The sequence below is a fragment of the Echinops telfairi genome, unplaced genomic scaffold, assembly GCF_000313985.2.
Source record: "Echinops telfairi isolate 266 unplaced genomic scaffold, ASM31398v2 ScPeMD7_1;HRSCAF=3_0, whole genome shotgun sequence".
NCBI lineage: Eukaryota > Metazoa > Chordata > Mammalia > Afrosoricida > Tenrecidae > Echinops > Echinops telfairi.
The window spans coordinates 44,479,623-44,488,470 of record NW_022103896.1 but is presented as its reverse complement, the minus strand read 5'-3'; the positions used below and the strand labels follow the sequence as shown (position 1 = coordinate 44,488,470).

Genomic DNA, 8,848 nt, shown 5'->3' with positions numbered 1-8,848 from the left:
CGTTCTCCCACACAGCAGCTGGTGGATTTGGACTGTGACCTTCTGGTTATCCGCTCAAGCCTATAAGAGGTAATAAAGACGTAACTAGAATAAATTTGAAATATGGTCCCACTTAACTCAGGTTGCCACCTGCTTATTTACAGAACAGGCGAAAGTGCACAATCTTTTTTTTTTAATCATTTTATTGGGGCTCATACACTTATCACAATCCATCTATCCATCCATTGTGTCAAGCACATTTGTACATTTGTTGCCATCATCATTTTCAAAACATTTTCTTTCTATTTGAGCCCTTGGTATCAGCTCCTCATTTTTTCCCCTCCCTCCCCCACCATCCCTCACTCACAAACCCTGGATAATTTATACATTTTTTTTTCATGTCTTACACTCACCAATGTCTTCCTTCACCCACTTTTCTGTTGTCCATGCCCCAGGGAGGAGGTTATATGTAGAACATTGTGATCAGTTCTCCTTATCTCCCCACACCTTCCCCTCCTGGTATGGCTACTCTCATTATTGGTCCTGAGGGGTTTATCTGTCCTGGATTCCATGTTTCCAGCTCTTATCTGTAACAGTGTACATCCTCTGGTCTAGCTGGATTTGTAAGGTAGAATTGGGATCATGATAGGGGGGAGGAGGAAGTATTAAAGAATGAGAGGAAAGTTGTATGTTTCATCGGTGTTATACGTACCCTGACTGGCTCATCTCATCACCTCAACCCTTCTGTAAGGGGATGTCCAGTTGCCTACAGATGGGCTTTGGGTCCCCACTCCGTACTCCCCCTCGTTCACAATGATATTTTTGTTCTGGGTCTTTGATGCCTGATACCTTATCCTATCGACGCCTCATGATCACACAGGCTGGTGTGCTTCTTCCATGTGGACTTTATGGCTTCTCAGATAGATGGCTGCTTGTTTATCTTAAAGCCTTTAAGACCCCAGACACTTATCTTTTTTTTTTCAAGGATGATAAGCTTGTTTTATTGGAACTCCAAAAATATGAATGTCTCACAGAATAACAGCAAACAATTTGCTTTTTAAGGTGATGGCTTTTAATGTAAGGGTACTTTATGTAAGCTTACTGAAATTACTGCCTGTGACATTTCATAATTGACAAAATTGGAGTCAAAATACAATTTTTGATATAACTACATGACTTGTAGTTACAGTATACCTCTTTTAAGACTGTCCACTAGAAAATAAACTAAAATATAATGCTGTTTACTGAAAGGATAAGGACCAAAAAAAAACCCAACATATCCTTCAGGGTATTTCATTCATTTCATCAATTAAAATGCATAAGGCAGCGTCTTTCTCTGTAATCTGATCTCTCCTATGACTCAGGTTTCCCTTTGTTGTTCATTCTGTCCAGTGCAATTGTTGCCAAAAAATATGGAACGCTTCACGAATTTGCATGTCATCCTTACGCTGATCTTCTCTGTATCATTCCAATTTTAGTATATGTGCTGCCGAAGCAAGCACGACACTTATCTTTTGATAGCTGGGCATCATCAGCATTCTTCCACCACATTTGCTTATGCACCTACTTTGTCTTCAGCGATTGTGTTGGAAGGTGAGTATCATGGAATGCCAGGTTAATAGGACAAAGTGTTCTTGCGTTGAGGGAGTACTTGAGTAGAGGCCCAATGTCCATCTGCTTCCTTAATACTAAACCTACAAATATACGTACATAGATCTATTTCCCCATCATCATATATAAGTGTATTTACATATGTACCTGCCTAGATTTAGACCTCTATAAATGCCCCTTGCCTCCTAGTTCTTTCCTCTATTTCTTTTTACTTTCCTCTTGTCCCACTATCATGTTCAACCTTCATTAGGGTTTCAGTAATTCCTGTCAGTTATATTGCCCTTGATCAAGCCCTACCAGGCCTCCAACACCCTCCTTGCCGTCGATTTTAAATGACTTGTTTTTCCCTTGTCCCTGAGTTTGTTAATACCCACTTTATTACCAGCCCCCACTCCTGTGTCTCCCCCCCAAACCGTGGGGCCCGTTGTTTTCGCCTTCAGATTGTTTATCCCGCCTATCTTATCTATATAGACCTGCAGAGATAATAATATGCACAAAAAACAAGGCAACAAAACAAGGCAAGCAAAAGAAGGCAACAAAAGAAACAACAACAAGTAAACCAACGACCAAAAGAAAAGCCTGTAAATAGATCAAAGTCTGGTTGTTGATTTTAGGAGTGTTTTCCGGTTAAGTCTGATGGGGTGCCATGGTCTGGCCTGTAAGTCTATTTTTGGTATTCCCTGGGGCCTTCGTTGCTCTGCTCCCTTGCTGTTCTGTTGCACGCCCTTAGTGTTTTGCCTTGGTGTGGTGCAGTCAGATCGGGCATAATTCCTGCACTATGTCTCCAGAGTACACAATCTTTTTTAGGGAAATGAAAAAACAACAAATCTTCCAACAATTGACCAATTTCTTGTCAATACTTGTGTGACCTTCCTCATTCAAGTTGAATAATTCAACTAATAGCTGAACCTGCCATCCACAGATCTTCCAACAACTATTCCCTAAAGTCTGGCGGCCACATCAAGGAGCTGTAAGGTCAGCAATTAGAGACCACCAGCTGCTCTGGAGGAGAAAGACGGGGCTTTCTATCCCATAGTTACAGTCTCCTAATCTCACAAGAGAATTCTACCCTGTCCTTTAGGGTCACTCGGTGTCCACTCAGTGGCAGTGAGTTTGGGTTTTGCACCACTCTGAAACTCTCACACTGTTGCAAGTCTGGCTAGACCAGAGGATGTACACTGGTGCAGATAGGAACTGGAAATACAGGGAACCCAGGGCGGATGACCTGTACAGGACCAGGAGGGTAGAGGGAGAGTGGGTAGGAAAGAGGGAACCAATTACAAGGGACTATATGTGACCTCCTCCCTGGGGGATGGACAACCGAAAGGTAGGTGAAGGGAGACGTTGGACAGGGCAAGATATGACAAAATAACAATTTATAAATTATCAAGGGCTCATGAGGGAGGGGGGAGCAGGAAGGGAGGGGAAAATGAGGACCTAATGCCGGGGACTTAAGTGGAGAGGAAATGTTTTGAGAATGATGAGGGCAATGAATGTACAAATGCGCTTTACACAATTGATGTATGTATGGATTGTGATAAGAGTTGTATGAGCCCCTAATAAAATGATTTTTTTAAAAACTCTCACACTGAAGAAAGCATAGTACAGAGATAGTCCCAAAATCTAGTTATCTATTACCTAAATATGACCAGTTTACTGTCTCCCAAAAGGTAAAATGACACAACCACTTTGGAAATTTGGCAGATTGTAATAACCTGAAATACAAGTCATTCCTGCCTTACCACAGGGTTCTATTCCGAACATTTTTTTGTAAGTTGGGTCTGACGTAATTGAATACCTTTCCTCCCCTTCATCATTACTGCCTTTCATTGCAGTAGTTTTTATAAATTTAGCAGTGTTTTGAACAATAAATCATAAAATGAACATCTGTGATCAACATCTGAGAATGATACCATCAACAAATTATATGCTACAATATGAAGTTCACCCTAACTCAAATACCCTGTAAATTAGAGACTATCTGTATATGCCAACCTTTGAACTAGCAATTTTTCTAAGTAAGTTCCCAAGAGAAAAGAGAATATATGTCCGTGAAAAGGTATACACAAATGTTCACAGAATCTTTATTCATAACTCAAATATGGAAGCAAGCCAAATGCCTACACTTTTCAAATTGTGGTATAGACAGCGAATGGGGTATTTTTCAGCAGTAAAAAAAAAATGCAACAACAGATACATCTCAAAAACATGCTAAGTGAAAAATGCCAGGCATAAAAACATCTGTATTATGATTCCAGGTCTATGAAGGGCAACAACAAGCAAATCTAAGCTACAGTAACAGAAGTCAGAATAGTGGGATCTCGCGGAAGTGGTGAAAACGTTATGCTCATAGTGCTAACAGTCAGTGTTCTCTACTATGTAGGTGAGTAGAGACTGGGTCTTAAAAGCTTATAAACAGCCATCTAGGGTGAACATCTACTGGGCGCACCCTGTCTGGAGGGAAGAAAGGTGAATGAGCCACACAAGACCAGCCTTGCTGATTCTGAGACCAGAGGAGGTATTTTGTGCCTGGCTACCACTACCAATTGCTCTGGAAAAGAGGGTATTGGAAGAAAGCGAGAACAACACTCAGAGTCATCAAATGGGCCAGGCTTCCGGATCAGAAAGAACTGGTAAAATCCCAAGCTTATGGCCCTTGGTTACTCTCCAGCCTAACAATAGACGGTAACGCCGGGGAGGTTCACATGTTAGTTTTTCCGAGATGGTACACCTCAGCTCTTGCTTCGCAACGCTGAAAGAATTCACGTGGCAGAAGCACTTGTGTAAACCAAGTGATTTTTATAAGGGAAAACCGTCTCAAAAGTACACACCATCGCTGGAAAGTGTGCAAGGCCTCATAGCGGCCAGGGGCGGCGGGAAACTTTGTGACTGAAAATAGCCGTTTCGGGGGAGCGCGGAAAAACACCTGTTAGGAATACCGATACAGGTGCGCAGAACCTGCATGCAGAGCCAAGAGGAGGAACCCAAAGCAGGAAATCCCGAGAGGGTGCACGGCGGGGAGCAGGGGCGCAGGACTCTCACACATCGCTTGCAAGAGAGAGAAGGCTCTTCGTCCTCCCTTTACCCCCGCTGGCTGGGGAGGCGTGGTTGAGGGGATTGGCTGATTTTAGGCGCACCTGGGTGATGTCTTTTGGCTGGTGCCTAGTCTGTGTACCTAGGTGTACCTTCCACCTGGGCCTAGCTGAGCATGCTCAGTTCTGGATTTTCCCACTGGTGTTTAATTAGTGTACCTGATTTCGTTCCAACCCCTTTACTGGGGTCCTGCCAGCTGATTCCACTAGGGCAGGCTTTCGGGAAGACAACATCTCCCCACCCGCTTTGTCCTTAATCTAGCGACCTGTCACACACACTTCGGAATAATGGACTATTTGCAGTCAAAAGGGCAGCATTTACTCAAGGGCAAAATTCAAAAGGGTCAGGCAAAGAGGAGGAATGGAAATAGGGAACGGAGAAAACGGGATAACGATGTTACATTGTGGGGACCGATGCGAAACAAAAGGTATGCGATGAACTGAATGGTTAACGGATTTGCGTTGTAAACCTTCACCCCGTTCGCAATAAAAAGAGGTTTTTGTTTTGTTTTTAATTATGCACAAAGGAGAATCAACTTTAAGGAGGAAAGTTCTCTGGCTTGGAAGTTTTTGTGCCTTTTAAATTCTTTTGAGTCATTATGATTCGTAGAACATTATATTCCCCACACTTGGGGTCATTCCCGCAGTGGCAGCTAACGGTGGACCGGAGGCCTTTGGCGTTCACGGGGCGCGTTTCCAGTGCCGGCTGGCAGAGGGCAGCAGTGACAGCGAACCGCTTTCAGGAAATGCAGAAACTGGAGGCAGAAGTAAGCGTTTAGTGAGTGAAAAGAAAGAAGAAAAATAAAAAGCAAGAAAAGGTACATCCCAGAAAAGCTACGAGAAACAAGGGTTAAGGAAAACTGGCAGGTGGGATGAGAGTGTGCGTTGGCAAGGAGGATCCTTCTGACGTGGTAGCAAGCCCGAACTCCCAACTTACCTGCCATTACGTCAATTCCTACTCAGAGCGACCCTCCACAAGGGGCAGAACTGCCGTCTTTACAGGAGCAGAAAGCCCGCCTCTTTCTCCTTTGGAGCGGCTGGTAGGTTCAAAATGCTGGCCTTGCAATTAGCAGCCCCAAAGCATAACCCAAACACTACCAGGGCTCCTGGAGGTGGCAGTAGGCGCCTGAAAATTGCTGAGATTCCGATTGTGAAGGATTCAGCTGGGCCCTGTACCCTGGGCATCCGAGGTGTGGCTCCGGCAAACAGATGTCTCAGCTTGGATACTTAAACATCTCTGCAAAGAGGGGAGGTGGCTCCAACTAGAAAGAACAGCGTTCTGAGGGAACCTCCCCGGAAAGTTGGAGGGGATCCAGAAACAAGTACAGACAGAAAATGGGGGTGGCCTATAAAAGAAAGGTACGATTTTTCAGGGGAGTGGTAAGGGATTTCTGCTCAGTCACCAAATAATGATTGAAATCTTTCCAGTCTACTTTGTCTTCATCTTAAAAATGGAACAGTTCGAGTATCTGTCAGTTACATTGATACTCTGGTGCAAATGAGTGGTTTATTAAACAATATTAGTTGAACATTTGCTTGGTGGAGAAAGAGCTTGCATTCTAGTGGAGGTGGGCCAGCAGTACAGATATATATAAAATGTTAATATACAGGAAGGGCAATGGTAAAAGTCAGGTAATGAGAATGTGAGATGGGGCAGGTTGGGACGGTGTGGAGGGAGCAGGCAGGAATCTTCAGATATGATGTTTAGGGAAACTGCCTCTGAGGTGTGATGTTTGAGTCAAAACCTAAGTGCAAATGAGCTGTCTGCAATGCAAAGACAGAGGGAAGTAAGGGGCTATTTGGTTAAATTTTCTATGTACCAAGTAAGGCGTGGATATTTGCAAATGAAAAGTCATTCGAGAATTTTAAACAGCAAAGTGGTCTGATGGCATTGATTTTTTAAGAAGAGAGTTGCTCAGTAGAGAATCACCTCTAAGGAGGGAAGAATGAAAACAGAGATCAATGAGGAAGTAATGACAATACTGTAGAAATGAGGATGTAATGACAATACTGTAGATGAGAAACGATAGAGCCGCGACTAGAGGAGCAGGGAGGTGGAGTGGTGGAAGGCCTCCTGCTTTGTAGGTAGATTAGAACTGCGAGGGAAGCCAGGCTGGCTACTAGATGTTTAGTTTGACCAATTTGTGGATGGTGGTGCTGATAAAATGAAATGAGGAGGATTGCAGAACCAGGTTTACTGGTGGGGAAGATCAAGACTTCTATTTTGGGCAAGCTAAGTTTGAGATGGTTATTAGTTATCCCATGGGGATGTCAAGTAGGCATCTCTGGAAAAAGGACAGGGAGGAATTGTAAATTCCATTAGCAGGTAGACAGTATATAAAGCTAAGTGTCATAATGGGTCACCTCTCACCTCAGGACAGAGGGATAGAAAAGAGAAAAACTGTCAGCCCTCCAGGGCACAAGACCTTAATAGGGGAGGTCCAGGTGGTGAGGCCTGCAAAATCGCTGAGGAGGACTTTGGAATTGGAAGGATCCAGCAAGTAAAAATTAAGAGGTCAGAGTGTTTCAAACCAAGAGGGTGTGGTCCACCACATCAGCAGCTGCTGAACTGTTGAGAAAGAGAAGTGACAGTGACCTTAAGAAGGATAGTTCCAGGGCGTGGTGAGGTTGAACATCCACTGGAAACCAGGTTGTGAAGGAAGACTGATTTTAATCGGGGCAGAGCTTACAGAAGAGAAACAGCCAGGGAAGTCAAGAGAAAGCCTATCTGGGGACTTCTGTAGACAGACTCTAAATAGGAGAGCTTCTCAACTTGACTGAACTTCAAATTGTCTGAGAAATACACAAAAATACAAGTTTTCTGATCTTTCCCCAGACCCATGGGATTATTATGGGTTGGGGTGGGAAGGTTGCAATCTAGTGTATATTTTTTAAGAGATCCTCAAGTAATTCTGGTTTAGCTAAATAAAGAGTAGAAGATGAGCTGGCTAGAAATATTCCCACTGTAACAGAATAAATACCTTCTCCTAGTTTGAAGTGGAGAAAGGTCAGTAGGTAGAATTTCCAAATTGTTTTAAAAATAATTTTATTAAGGGCTCATACAACTCTTATCATAATTCATACATAGATCAATTGTGTAAAGCACATTGGTACATTCATTGCCCTCATTATTTTCAAAACATTTGCTCTCCACTTAAGCCCCTGGCATCAGCTCCTCATTTCCCCCCCTCGCTCCCCGCTTACCCCTCACTCATGAGCCCTTGATAATTTATAAATTATTATTTTGTCATATCTTACATTGTCTGATGTCTCCTTCCACCCACTTTTCTGTTGTCCATCCCCCAAGAAGGAGGTTATATGTAGATCCTTGTAATCAGTTCCCCCTTTCCACCCCACCCTCCCGAATTTCCAAATTTTAAGTTTATCTTCGCTATATTTTTTTCACCAATATTTATATTTATCACTTGTCTTCTAGTGAGTAGAATAAAAGCCATTGCTGTCAAATGGATTGCAACTCATAGCCACCCTGTAGGGCACATTAGAACAGTCCCCTAGGATTTCCTAGGCTGTAATCTTTTTAAAAAAATACTTTTATTGGGGGCTCTTACATCTCTTATCACAATCCATACATTCCTCCAATGTGTCCAGGGCTGTAATCTTTATGGAAGTACACTGCCACATTTTTCTCCTGAGATGGAGAAATGAGATTTGTCCTAAGTTAGATTTTAAATTGAATTTGTAGTTAAGTACAAACATGTCCACACAGTTCTTATGTGACATCAGTTAGTCAAATGTGAGGCACCCTGGTGGTATAGCAGTTACACATTGAGCTGTGATCTGCAAGGTCAGCAGTTCGAAACCACCAACCACTCCATGGAAGGAAGATGGGACTATCTATTCCAGTAAATAGTTATAGAGTCAGAAATCCACAGGGGCAGTTCTACCCTGTCCTATAGGACATCAACTCGAGTTTGGACTCAAATGTGTATGTTAATATTCAGGTAAGTATGTAAGTATATATTGTTACGAGAGTTTTAGTTCATACATGTATGGGTTTATTTAAACATGTCTCTGGCACAAACAATCTGGAGGAGAAAACAACGGGACAGACCAGAAAGACATGGGAGAGGTGGACGGGTGGGAAGAAAGTGGGTGTTAACAAACCCAGGGACAAGGAAACAACAACTCATCTAAAATCAGTGGCG

At 43.0% G+C, this 8,848-nt stretch overlaps 1 pseudogene; it reads right to left on the bottom strand.

Annotated features, from left to right (window-relative positions):
• Positions 1-1,385: 1,385 nt before the first annotated feature.
• On the bottom strand, positions 1,386-1,481 carry LOC115868748 (annotated as a pseudogene).
• Positions 1,482-8,848: the final 7,367 nt, after the last annotated feature.